Below are 13635 nucleotides of genomic sequence, written 5' to 3'. Positions count from 1 at the left end.
GATGAAGGCAAACTAAAAAGGAAAGCGACCGTCAGCAAAGAAAATCAAAACAGATTGAAACAGATTACAAACGGAGATTACAACTTTAAACATCTTAGATCTCAGATTTGAAATTAACTAACAAACTGTATATAAATGAGTAAAAGCATCTCCATACATCAGTATTAACACCTTATGATACTACTGTATAATAATATATCAGTAAAGGTGACATTAACACAAAGAGTGTGTTTATTTTGCAGATAATACTGTTTATCCTGGAGTACTTTCAAACTAATATGACTGCTGATAAAATTGTCTGTTTTAAAGAAAGCAAATCTTCTTCTTTGTTGCAAAACACTCAGCTCACCACAAACTTCTGTAATCTTGCTTTAGGACGGTTTGAATGCAGGATTTGTGCTTGTATTTATGCATTGCAGTGAACATGTTTTCACTTTCGAGTAAAGAAGCGTTTTTCTTGCCACGTTAAAATACACCAGTGATGTGTGAAAAAAGCAAACCCAACTCTCCCACAGTGAATACAGACCAATCTAACATCTCTTCATTTCTTGGGACAAAAATGATCAATATTCTGAACCCACACAGAGGTGACAGCATATTTCATTTGTTGGGATGCCCCGAGGTTAAACAGGGAAATGTGATAGAGAAAACATGATTCACCTGCACACGTGCACACTGACGTGTGTCTCTGCTGCAGCGCTCAGGCTGCATTTTACACATAAGCTTATACAGTATATCAAGCTTTTATGATTGCTCTCGGCTATGAAGCTATTAGAGCGTGCTGTGAGTACAGTATAATCAACTATTCATTTGTGATTTGCGCCTTAACGTTTGAATGTGCGGCATTAATCCTTGTTGTAAAGCCGTTCATTGTTGTTATAGGCTGGTAATGGGCTTCAGTTCACCTCAAGGACTCGTCTCTCTTTAGTTTCTGTGCAGTCTGTCAGCTCTAATGACTCTGACCGTGGCAGCCAGCGAGTGAGCACTATTCACTCACATCTCAATCTGCAGCATATCATTTCATCACACTGGTAGATCAAGGTAAAGTCAGACATGCTGAAAGACCTGCCGAGCTCTTTGTGTATGCTGCGTGTGGGTGTGTTTACGTGTTTGTATAGCCGCTCTGACAAAGTGCAGACGGAGCAGATCACCGAGGTGTCGACCCGGTGTCACAAACATCTTTATTAGAGCGTTCACAATAAATAACTGATTAATAAATAACAGGGATTTTGTAGCAGCTAACACAAATTGGGCTCGCTCTTCAAGCAGCACAAGGTCAGGCAGAGAAAGTATGAATACATAAAGTGCAGGAAGCTCGGCTGCCTAATTTATTTAAAAGAAAAGGTGGGTGGTAGAATTCAAATGTAGTCGGGATGTCTGGGTCCTTCAGATGTAATTCTGATTACTTCCTGCCAATAGAAGCTCCTAATGTGATTAGTTCTGGAAAAATGTTGCTATTCAGCGACCTTTCACATTCTTATCAGTAGTTAGTCTGTTATCGCTTCTTCTCTTTCTTATTAGGCTCTTTCTTCTCTTTGTGGCCTCTGTCCTCTCCCTCTCTACCGCTGCAGTCGTGTCTGATTAAATATTAAAGTGAACATTTAGAATCTGTCCACAATAACAGAGCTTTGGTAATTTAGAGAACAGCTGCAGATGCCCAGAGTTGTATTTAAGCATTTAAATGTTTGGCAGCTCCATACAAGAGTGCTCCATCAGAGTCTGAAACAAACACAATCTGTGAAGTCAAGCGAGACAGTGTTTATAGCTCCTGTTCATTCTGGCTCACGTCTTTTAGTTTTTCTTAAAGTTGATGTTAACACCAAGTGTTAAATTAATCAATGTATTTGAAGGGCAAAAGGAAACAAAATGTGGCAAAAAGTAAACCATCTTCAGTACAACGAATACCCCTTTCCCACCTAAAGTAGCGCGTTGACGCAGGTTTTTCGAGCCGGGAACACCCACTAATAAATGCCGATTGTCTCTTTTCCCATTGCCAGTGGAGTATACCTCTTCCGGTCTCCATCACCGTCTGACGTCTCAAACGCGCCGGAAACAGGGGCGAACAACAAACTTCCCCTCGGATCAGATGAAGCTCTCTCACCTCGCTGTCTTGCCAGTGTTGCTGCATCTTGCTCGAAACAAAGAACTAATTCGCCTTTCTATGTTGTTCTTCTGTATTTACCCGACAGCTGCCAGAAGTCCAATGCGCACCATAACATTGCGCCAGAAAGGGGGCGGAGTATAGCGTGTCGCCCTGGCTTTTGTGTTCTCATCATTGATGATCAGAGCTCAGGCTTACAGCAGAGTCATTTGACCCGGGTCTGAATGCCGATTGTAACCTTTCCCACGAAGCAAAAAAGTCGGGTTTTGTGACCAGGGGGAAAGGGGCTTTAGAGCCGTGCTCGCAGGCAGCGATGAGGTAAAGGGAAGTAAGAGGCAAAGATGTTTCACGTAAACTCACCAGCAACCATCTTCTACTTTTTTGCCAGTGTTGGGCAATTTTTCAGGCGTCTGTTGATTTTGGCTGCATGTACCTGACACTTTCTCCTGAAAAGCCCTGATATCTTATGGTACAGCTCTTTGAGGTTTTGTATTTTCAAAAAAATACAGGGTGCTGGTTTAGCTCAGTGGGTCGAGCAGGCGCCCCATAAACAGAGGCTACAGTCCTCGACGCAGCAGCCACAGGCTCGACTCCTGCCCTCAGCCCTTTGCTGCATATCATTGCCCGCTCTCTTCTCCCAATATTCTTTGTCTCTCTTCAGCTGCCTTAAATAAAGGCAAAAATGCCCAAAAAATTGTGTTAACAAAAGAAAAGAAAATCAAAAAGACTAATTATGGAGCGTTTTTGATGCTTAACAATGTTCTAATGTTCTTTTATTGGTTGAAGCAGTTTTCTTTGGGTGATGTTTTCGAAAGGTTTAAAAAAGAAAATCTTTGTATCAGAAAAAAAAGGCTTGCGAGATTTACTGTTTGCCTGCTTAGATTTAGACATTTCGTTATTAGAGTCCGATTCCTGCAAATGTACGATTGCATGGAGTTACTTTTAGCTTCACTTTTGGTACTTGGAGAGTTTTAAAGACTTTTTTGTCTTTGAAATGGTTTTACTGTATCACATTTGAAACATTTAATAAATGTAAATGCAATGTGTGCACTGGCAGTATGACGACTTTTGAACAACTTCCTGGCAATAAAAAAGTAGTCCGTTCTGGGTAACTTTGGGACATCCTCATGGAGACTAAAGAGCAGTGTCCCTGATAAATAAATTACTGTGATTAAAAAGTAACTCATCAAACTGAAGCATCACGCTGACGTATTTTAAACATGCCTGCCTTTGATCAGAAAACATGCGGGTGGGTTGACCCATCTTCTTACAAAATTATTAATAACATCTCTCATAAATAAGGGAATTCTGCAGATATAGAAAGGAGGAGTGAGGAGTAAGGAGACATTTTGCTGCATGTAACCAGGTTACCGCGCTGCATGTCAACAAGTGCTCAGGTTTCCTGCCATATCAGGATTCCTCTGAATAATCTGTCCACTTGTGAACATACAAACGAGCCGATCCAAACTGTGAGTGTGAAAGTGAAGGTCCTGCTTTAGGAGCCTAAGGCTGGAGGTTGATGTGTTGGGACTAAAGTGCACCTGAACCATATACAGGTGCGATGATCCCGCTGCCTCCAGCTCTGTATAATCCCTGGACACTCCTGCTGAGTTGGAGATTGTGTGTGTAAGGACCGGAATAAAGATAATCCCTGTTGGGTCTGGTGCTGATAGAAATTGTTAAGGATTTACCTGTTCAGAAAATGAATGGAAAAAATCAATAGTAAAGGGAGGTTACAGTTCCCGCTCGCACTTGTAGCCTTTGATAATCTCATAGATTATTTATAGTTATCATGAGATGCCATCTTGTGTAATAAACAGCGCACAATCCACTTCTTCATAACCTTTACTGCAGCCTTTTCCCTCCTTTCTGCACACTGTGATTAATAGCAGATTGAGAAGATTACATCAGAGCCATCTGTGCCCGCTTCAGCACAATGAAAATGTGCACAGCCACACATCTGTTAAAAAAATAAAGCACAGTATTATCAAAAACTGTCTTTTATTGTGAAACCCAGAGAAATGCATGAATTCAGCGCAGTTAAATGTGCAGAAACCTATAAAATATCATCCACGCTCACACGTACACACACACGCAGGCAGCTCGGATTGCATTCAGTAAGCGATGTATTTCATTATGCCACAGGGAACCATAGCCTGAAACACATACAATCTCTGGTAGCACGCTGCAGGCCCGGCAATGCAACACAAAGACTCTCGAGGGGTTGCAACAGCAGAAAAATAAGGGCCTGCTCCTTAAAAGGTGTCGCGGATAGAAAACATTGATCACAGTCATCATACATTCCTCAGTTTGAGTAAAAGGCATACAGTAGCATCAAGCACAGCCTACGAGAGGATATCAAACAGCTGAGTGATTGCCTGTGTCTCTGTGGACCCGCAGCAGGATCTTATAATCCATATCCTGCTCCCCAAAGGGACGCTTGGTTTGCATCTCATCTCTGCTCACAGTGCTGCTCAGCCCTAGATTGAAAATTTCAATCATTTTATTCTTGGCTCTTATCCCTTATCTCATTCAACTATATTTGTCTGTAAGTGCAAAACCTTCACGCCTAGAACAAAGAAATCTGAAGCCTCTCTTTGGCTTATTGCTCGACTCCAGCAAAGGGTACGATTGGTATGTCAAAGTAATTTACTCTGATAAGCATGAGTCTCCTCCAGACATCCTCCACTCTGTGCACTGTAATGCTGTGGTCCTGCACAAAACATGAAGACAAGCTGCTGCGAAGAATTTGATGCCTTCTTTTTCTAATATTTTTGTCTTAGGTCATCATGTGTTTATGCCTTTGATTAGGGCTGTGGCGATTGGGCATGAATCATCTCATGCAACACAATGCAACTTAAGAAAACCTGTGCAAATACAGACCACACAATGAAATGGAAACATCCTTAAAAATCTGACAACAGAAAGATAAACAGTATTAAGTGCATGTGTAGAAAACATACACAAACAAAGATGCCGCAAATTAAGACGTAACCAAATACAGAAATGCTAAAAAATACACAGAAGTCACAAAAATGTGGTTGCAATGATTGTAGCCCATGGGATTACTTTATCAATTTAGCCTTTTTTAAACTGCAGTTCGGCCTCAGCGCTGTAACGAAGCTCCATCCTCATGCCACCTTTGTCATTCTACATCGGACCACGCAACGCCAGCATAAAGCCACCCCAGTGTGTGTTTTTACAAGCGTTCGGGCGTGCGCAAGGTGTAAACAAACAGCGCGTGCTGCTTCAAATACACACAAACTGCGCTGTTCCCCACTGCCGGCTTCTCTGTTTACACAGACGCCGTTTTGCCTCTGTTACGCCTCTGTTGCTACCTCTGATGCCGGCTCAGAGGCGGAATGACTTCGCCCCACCTTTCCGCCTCTGTGCGTTCTACATAGAAGACGGAATTTAACGGAGGCGTAATAATCCCGCCTTGTAATAATCCTGCCTTGAACCGGCAGTGTAAAAAGGGCTTTTAATATAGACAATATACTTTACACTCACAATGTGCTAGGTGGGAAGTAGAAGCTTGTAAATATACAGTATGTGCATCCTGTTCAGTGTCGTGGCGTGCAGGAGCCTATATATCCCAGCTGTCATTGGGCGAGAGGTTGGGAAAACCCTGGACTGATGGCAGTCAGTTACAGGGCTGAAACATAGAGACAAACCTTTCATGCTCTCATTCACATCTCCAGGCAATTTTGAGTCACCAAATATAAAGAGCATGTCTTTGGACTGTGGGAGGAATCCAGAGTACCTGGGGGGAACTTATGCATGCCCGGGGACACATTAACAGAAAGGCCCACTTTGTCCGAACCGGGATTCGAACCAGAAACTTTCTAGCTGCGAGGCGACAGCACTGAACATCATAATGTTTAAGATAAAGGATACTCTGGTCTAAATAAGGGGTATTTTGGGCAGTTGGGGGCAGCAGAGAGAGCTTGTAACATAAATCATCCTTGAAGTTGACAATGGTTAATGTGTTTGCAGCCAGTTTGTTATTTACACATGAAAACATTACAAAGCAACTTTTTTTCATCATTTAGAGTCGTGTTTGTGTCCAACAGGAAAATATAAGCCCAATTTAAACTCTCTTTTAGCTTTGTTTTTGGTCTCCACCGACTCCTAACCCCTCGATCCCACAGTATCCGTCTCCGGCGCATTTCGTCTGTGCCGCGTTTCTGGTCCATCAACGGCGCAAGTCCTCGCCCACAGGAAGCATTTCTGGTCCGTGGCGGAGGGCTGGCCCAGGCAGCTGGATTCACAAGATCGCGGGAGAACTACATTATTGCGCGAGAATTTAGACCCGGCGCATATCTTTAGTTGAGCAGAGCAGAGACACGCTTCTGGGACACGTTGGAGACGGACCGAGGCGCGTGCTGTGGAATCACGATCATTGACTTGAATGGGCGTGATCGACTCCGGAGGTTGCGGCGCACATGGAACATGCCGGAGACGGATCCTGTGGAATCGAAGATTCACATTGAGAAATTTTCATTTGATACATTGTTGTTATAAAAATAATTATTTGGCTACTTTAAAACACAATAACCATGAAAGTTGCTGCCATTGGTGTTTTAATCGTCAGTGCATTTCTGTATTCAGTAGTGTGTATTATATTATCCTTGTTTTTGCTGGGCTGGCAGGTGTTGTTGAATAGGTGAGGCTGTTTTCTTTGTTTTTTTTTTTCTATTTGCAAGTGTTTTCTTAAACCCTCCAGGCCACCATAGTTTTGTTTAATTCTAGCGACATTTTATATTCGATCTAACAGCAACACATACAAACTAAGAGTTGGTGTTTCCATCCGCTTGTTGTAACAGTTTTACTGACGGCTGCCGAACATGCTTGACATGATTTAACAGGCAGGTCACAGACTGCTCTCACTGTTTTAGATCTATTAATATTCTTCGGCTGCCTTTGAACAATCAATCAGGAGTTACTGCCGAGCACGTCTGCTAATTATTGGCAGTCACACCATCTGTCTTTCAATTGTGAGTTCACATGTGGAATTACTGCGCTGATAAATAAGATGGTGTTGTTGTAAAAAGAAACTGTCAGTGTTTCCTCTTTTATTCTGTCTAATGTGTGAAGCCGTCGATTAAAACTAAACGTTCGAGGATAAAAGCAACAACAATTATGCTCTTTCAAATTTTAACCTGAAATTAATGTCAGAGTTTTCTATCAAGCAAATTTTTTGACTTCAGTGATGTAAAAACAAAACAAAAAGACAGCTGGCTGCAGAATGTAGAAACGTGTTTTCCCTGAGAGCACTTTCATGAAAATGTTATGGAGAGAGGAGTTCAGTGGCTCGGGAGATGAAGGAGGTAGACCGTGCACGCTGTTCATGGCTGGCTGAGTGAGAAACAAAGCCGGCCTGCGGTTAGTAGGCTAGAAGGCGATATCTGCCTTCAAGTTGTCACCGAGGAAACAAAAAGTCCTTCTGGCTCATTGCCGAGCGCGGGGAAGATAGGGGAGAGTCGTCCACTTCAAAGCAGCCTGTTCACTTCAGCTCAGAAGGAGGGAAAATACTTCAGGCAAGACAAAGGAACATATGCAGTTTAATGTGTAAAATCAACAAGAGGGCCGCGCTTCAAACAACCATCTGTTTGGTACAATAACGCAGAGTTAAAATGGCAATAAGGACATTAAGTTTGCAACACTGTCATTAAATTATACATCAAGATTTTCAGACCTGCTGCACTAAATAAGAAAGTTAATATTCAACAACATGTGCACTAATAGTTCTCCCATATCTGTAGGAATGTTATTTTTCTTTGCACACAAATTCTGAATCAGATAAGAAGTGATTGACAAACCGTCTGCAGACAGGTTGTAATAAGGTGTTTTCATAAAGGATTATTATAATCAGGATTACAAGGTTTGCCGGTATGTGTACCTTTTACTGAGAGCTGTGACAAAGAGGATAATACAACAGCAGTCAACAGAGCCTCCGGCGAAGACTGAGCTCCAAACATCACTACTGCCATGTTTGTTCCAATTACTAGGAAGCCCTGAGCCTTGAAGTTGTATTGACTTGTGCCAGAAGGACACCATGGAATTATCCAGACAGAGCTGTTTGAGCACGGTGGCAGCCGTAATTAATATAGTCCGGTGGTCGGTGGGTAATGGGCAATTTGTGTCAGGAATCTGTGCTTACATTGTTTTGAAGAGATGGATTAATTACAGACTTATGAAGACAAAGTTTTGCAGGACAGAGAAAGACAAAAGATAGAGAGTACTAAGTGCACTTTAACGATGGTGAAGTAAATAAGGAAATGAGGGAGGAAAAGTTTGTAACATTAAAAACTGTTTGCCATAGATGCATATCTACACTGTCTTGACGGGGACACAATGATGTCATAAGATAACTAGTAACTGCATATGTTATATTCAATGTGTTTTTCATTTTGAGGTATCATGAACAGGATATGAATATGAGTTTAACAATCCAGTCTTAGACCTCGTCTGTCGACCCCAACTCGATTCTCACGTTTCAAGTTGATAGTAGGACTGTTCACGATGACCAGCGCACCGAAAAGGCCCGTAACTGCATTTTACACCAGAAGCCTCATAAAATCAGCCGTGCTCTCACAACATCATCTTCATCACTTATGACCAACTAGAAGTTTTACTCTACCCTCTGTATGTATGTTTTCATTTACCCATCATTTTGCTGTTTTAGGGACATTTCTGGGTGTCCACCTTTAGGCAGTGGTGTGTATCCAACAGCCTCCAACTCACTGTGTCTGTTTGATGGAGGGCAGGGCTGAGCTACACAGAGGCAGTCTGCAGAGAAGCCAGCAGGAAGGATGAAGCATGGCCAACCCTCTTTCTAATGACCTCTGTGTTGATTATTTAATTTGCTGTTGAAGTGCAATGCCGGCTTTCTGTGTGGAGTTTGCATGTTCTCCACGTGCATGCGTGGGTTCCCTCCGGGTGCTCCGGCTTCCTCCCACAGTCCAAAGACATGCTCGTTAGGTTTATTGGTGACTCTAAAACACAGATCGCTGGGGACTGGAGTGTAAATCTGATAAATAAGTTAAAGTATAAGAGTGGACACAAGTAGCTTGTCTCAAGTCTACGGAGCGCTTTGGTGTATTTCAGCTTGTTTTCTTTTTTCCACCCAAAATTTTCCAGTTTTAGTTCATTTTAGTTTTAGACTGTATTCTTCCTGCTCGTCTGCTGAAAGTAGCAAACTTTTTTACAGCTATAGAGTCAGATATTTCCCAAAGGAGACCAAAAGTGGTTGAGACCAAAACAAAGAGCAAAAGGGAACGCTTAACGTATTTATTGCCCGTAGGTGTAAATGTGAACGTGAGTGTGAAACGTTGTCTGTCTCTATGTGTCAGCCCTGTGATTGACTGACGATCAGTCCAGATGTAACCCCGCCTCTCGCCCAGTGACGGCTGTGATAGGCTCCACGGACGGATAACATATCGATCTTAAAAGTTCCTGAATTGGAAAAAAAACTGCCAGTAAGTGTGATGCAGGCAGCCATTATGCGTCCTCCATAATATATTTAGTAAAATAGACACTTTGTAGGAGATACAGTGGGACTATTTGATGTCAGAGTGTCCACATGATTCAAATATTTTCATGCTTTGACTAAATCACAGGATTACTCTTCTAATTAGGGATGCACGATATTATCGGCACGTTATCGGTATCAGCCAACACGCTGATATCCGCCAATATAATTAACCAATAAAATAATGGGCTGCTGCATACCTGATTAAATGCCCGACCTCGGCGCGAAGAAGACCTGCGCGGCGCAGCGTGATGACGTCACGTGTGTCTCCCTGCAGCATGAGAGAGTTAGAAGCCAAAATGTCCGTGGTGTGGAAGTTTTTCAAAGTGTCCGAAATAGATAACAAAACTGCTATTTACAATGACTGCTCAGCTTCGGTGATGCAAGGAGGAGCCAAGGCAAAGTCTTTCAACACTACAAACTTGATTAACCATCTCAAGACCCGTCACCCCGACCGTTGTAACAAATGTGATAAGAGTATCACCATTATACTGTGCGCTAATTCCAATACAGAAGAGAGTTGATGATCTCTGCAATCAGGTGTGCGGGAAAAAAATATCGGTATCGGTAATCGGCTAAATGAGTCGTAAAAGATCGGCATATCGGATATCGGCAAAAAATCCAATATCGTGCATCCCTACTTCTAATGCTTCAGACTCAGATTGATGTGCCCATCCTGTCTCTTTAACAATAACCAAACAGCTAACAGAGGAGTACTTTGTGAACTTGTTCTTTGTTTGCTCGTTCATGTTTTTTTACAGCGCACATTGCTTGGTACAATTACAACAACACACTTTTTAAATGTCAAAGAGCCCCGAGATCTCTGCAAGACAGGGGAGCACAGTGTGAGCCGGAGGAACTGACAGTGTGTGAAAACTACAGGAGGTCAGATCAATACACGAATTTCTTTATTTTAACAGCAACAACTACCAGCACACTTTTATGTTGACCGGTGGTGATATCAAAGTCAAGGATTTTAATTTTAAAAGGTGCAAGTGTGGAAAAGCAAAGCTAATGTTCAGTTGGATGAAACTTCTTCCTGTTTCTGTTATTGCTTTTTAACCTCCAGGTGCACCGCCCACTCTGTGACAGCCACAGCTAAACTATTTGTCCACATCCACCCTAAAGCTGCATATAAACAGCCCTCCTCCAACGATTCGAACACATTTACATAGACAAATGCCAGCATATGGGGCCGTGCCTATCTGCTGCCGAACATGGCACCTATCTCCCATTCACAGAAATCCATTATTAGGGCTATAAAGAGCGAGTTATATTGGACCGATAATTTCCTGGCTGGGCTAAGTGGCTCTGTGTGCATATGAGCTACTGCATCATGCATGCTGTTAATGCCAAATAGATATCAGAAGTCCTCAAATGGCAATGGAACTTTTATAACACCTCTTAAATATTTGAGTTTTATGGAGGGTAATAAGGACAAATGGAAAAGTTGGCTATCTCGGAGCTGGAATGGCCTCATAAAAGCAGATGGTCACCAAAAGAGGGAATTTTTAAAGATCTTAATGCCTCCAAAGGGCAATAACGTTCAGGATTAAACAGATGTGGTAAGAGCAGGGCCGACAATAAAAGACTCATCACAGCTTTATGATATCAGTGATCAACACGCTCACATCCAAAATAATGTTCCTCTGTATTTCTTTACAATGCATGCATTCATGAATACTGGAGGCTGAAAGTTTAATGTGACTGCAGAGCAAAAATAAATATCCTGCAGAATCTCCACACAGATTTGTTGGTCTCAGTCCAATGCAGATTATCTAAATCATCTCTCAGATGAACGACATTTTCTCCTCTCTCTGGCACAAAACTTAAGAGGCTTAGTCGTCTTAGCCGTCCTCATCCACTGACCGAGCTCGTCCGAGTTTCTACACCTGCTTCATGGAGATTGCGGAGTAAAAATGTTGAGAGGATGATTAGGAATTTATGAGCAGTTCTGTAAACACGCATAAACAAGTCAACTCGCCTGTAGGAACAGCCTTATTCACAGGCTATCAAACAGCCGAGCAGCGAGTATGTCGGCTTTAAAGTAAACACTTAGGCAGTGATTGGACTTCCTCTCACAATGGCACCGTTTCATAACAAGGTGTCTCCTGTATCCGGCCCAGCAGAGGAGCCACGGCATCACAAATTAACTGTTATAAAGCTCCATCACTCTCGTGTCTGGATATTTAAGCAGGATAATAACATGTAATTTGTCAGTGCTATGCTCAGCAGTGCTGCAGTCCTTTACTTCTTAAAAGGTGCGATCAGGAGGAAGCACAACATTTCCAAAGCGATTTAAAAAACATTAAGGAGAGCACGGAGAGATGTGTATCCTTTTAATCTCATGCTGGCACAGTAAGTGTGCATTAAAAAAGCATGGCATGGCTTATTGTTAGGGCTTTTTAAAGTTTTTAAAAACTGTTTATTATAGGGATGTTTGTGCTTTGAGTTAAAGTGCTGCTGGAAGAAGTATTCAGCGTTACATGAAAGACACACTCTTGAAACATTAAGGGCCTGTGTCCACTAACAGCGTTTTTTGCACATGAAGCACCCACGACCTCAATTTCAGAAAGCTTCTTATCGGCGCTTACTGTTGCTAGGTTACAAGTTTTCTCACAGTACTTCCGCTTCCCTTAGTAGTGACCGTTAAGTCTGTTTCAAATCATTCTGTATGCTTAATATTTGATTTTATTCAAGGAAACTTAACAAAGAAACGTAAAAACAGCAGAAGGCACGGGTCCCATGTATCGAGGATCAGTCCTCGATGCAGCAGCATCTGGCTTCCTTTGTCATGGTTCTAACTCTCGATTTTCCTCGCCTTCATTTGTAGAGTGTTTGAGCATCAAATTTGTTTCTTTTTCTTTTTCACTTATTGTTGAAGTTGTATCTGTAGTCATCGATCTTTTCTTTGCTTGTTCAGCCATAGTAGATTACTGTTTACTCACAATGCTTACAGAAACCGGAAGTGCAGCCACTTAGCTCCGCCTACCCTCTCTGGCAGACCAACCACTGCTGGGTGATGGACGCGGATGGATGGGTAGTGACGCATCACTAACTGGCTCCGCTTGTGATTTTTTTCTGCGAATGTCACCACAGATACTGTAATAATATTCTGTAATAATCTGTAAAAAATTCTGTAATAATATCGCCATCACCATTGTGTTACCTCATTCAGGATAGATAGTGATTTAATATTGTGGCATTTTTTTTCATGAAAAAGTTTGAGATTGTTACTTTAAACTTAGCTTGTATTGGCTAGGAAAAGCACAAAAGGAAAATGATGGTGAAAAATATTGAAATAAAGACACTTTGAGGGAAAGATTATATCACTCTTAAGACCTGTGTATGTTGAGAGACTTATTGGTCTTATAAGTAATCAATTCTAACTCCATGGTTGCTGTAAAGAGATCCCTAACTGCTAACATGACTATAGATGACTAAAGCGGACAATTGGAAAAAAATCATCAAAGAAATATGAGAAATAAATGTTATAAACGTTGTTTCAAAGCCCTTAGTGAGGATTCAAACTGAAAGGTCCCACACAGTCACCACTGAGTCCCTGTTTAAAGCTCCAGATTGCTCTGTGTGTTTAAGCTTTTGTCCCCACGTCTCTGATCGTTGTACCACAGGTGGCAGAACAAGTCGCCACATCTGCTGTTCCTCCATCCACAGACGCAGAGATCCACCGCTCTGTCTCTACACCTCTGAGGGAACACTGTTCATCCACAGCAGTAAACAACACATCAGCAAAAGGGAGAGAAATACCAACAGCCTAATCACCTCTGTGAAGCTGTTTGTGGATATTTGCTCTCAGCCCCATTCTTCTTTTCACTCAGGGTAACCTCGGTTGAAAGAGCTAAAGGAAGAAAAAAAACTGTTGCCAATGCTGCACATGAAAGCTCCAAGGTGAATGACGGCTGCAAAACACCAGTCAGAGCGATCTGAGCTGAATTCGCAGCTCCTTCAGATTAAGAAGTCTGTTTGTCTGCGTATTTAA

The 13635-nt window shown here is 42.1% G+C and overlaps 1 protein-coding gene across 1 annotated transcript in view; it reads right to left on the bottom strand.

Moving 5' to 3' along the window:
• gpc5a (glypican 5a) overlaps nucleotides 1–13635 on the bottom strand; it is a 136412-nt gene that overhangs the window by 67151 nt on the left and 55626 nt on the right. The window lies entirely within an intron of this gene.

This window comes from Semicossyphus pulcher, unplaced genomic scaffold (genome assembly GCF_022749685.1).
Source record: "Semicossyphus pulcher isolate SPU_LCO1_2020_fin unplaced genomic scaffold, fSemPul1.0.p SCAF_1, whole genome shotgun sequence".
Lineage (NCBI taxonomy): Eukaryota > Metazoa > Chordata > Actinopteri > Labriformes > Labridae > Semicossyphus > Semicossyphus pulcher.
Note: the sequence above shows the minus strand (reverse complement) of the source record. Positions and strands in the feature narration are given on the sequence as shown.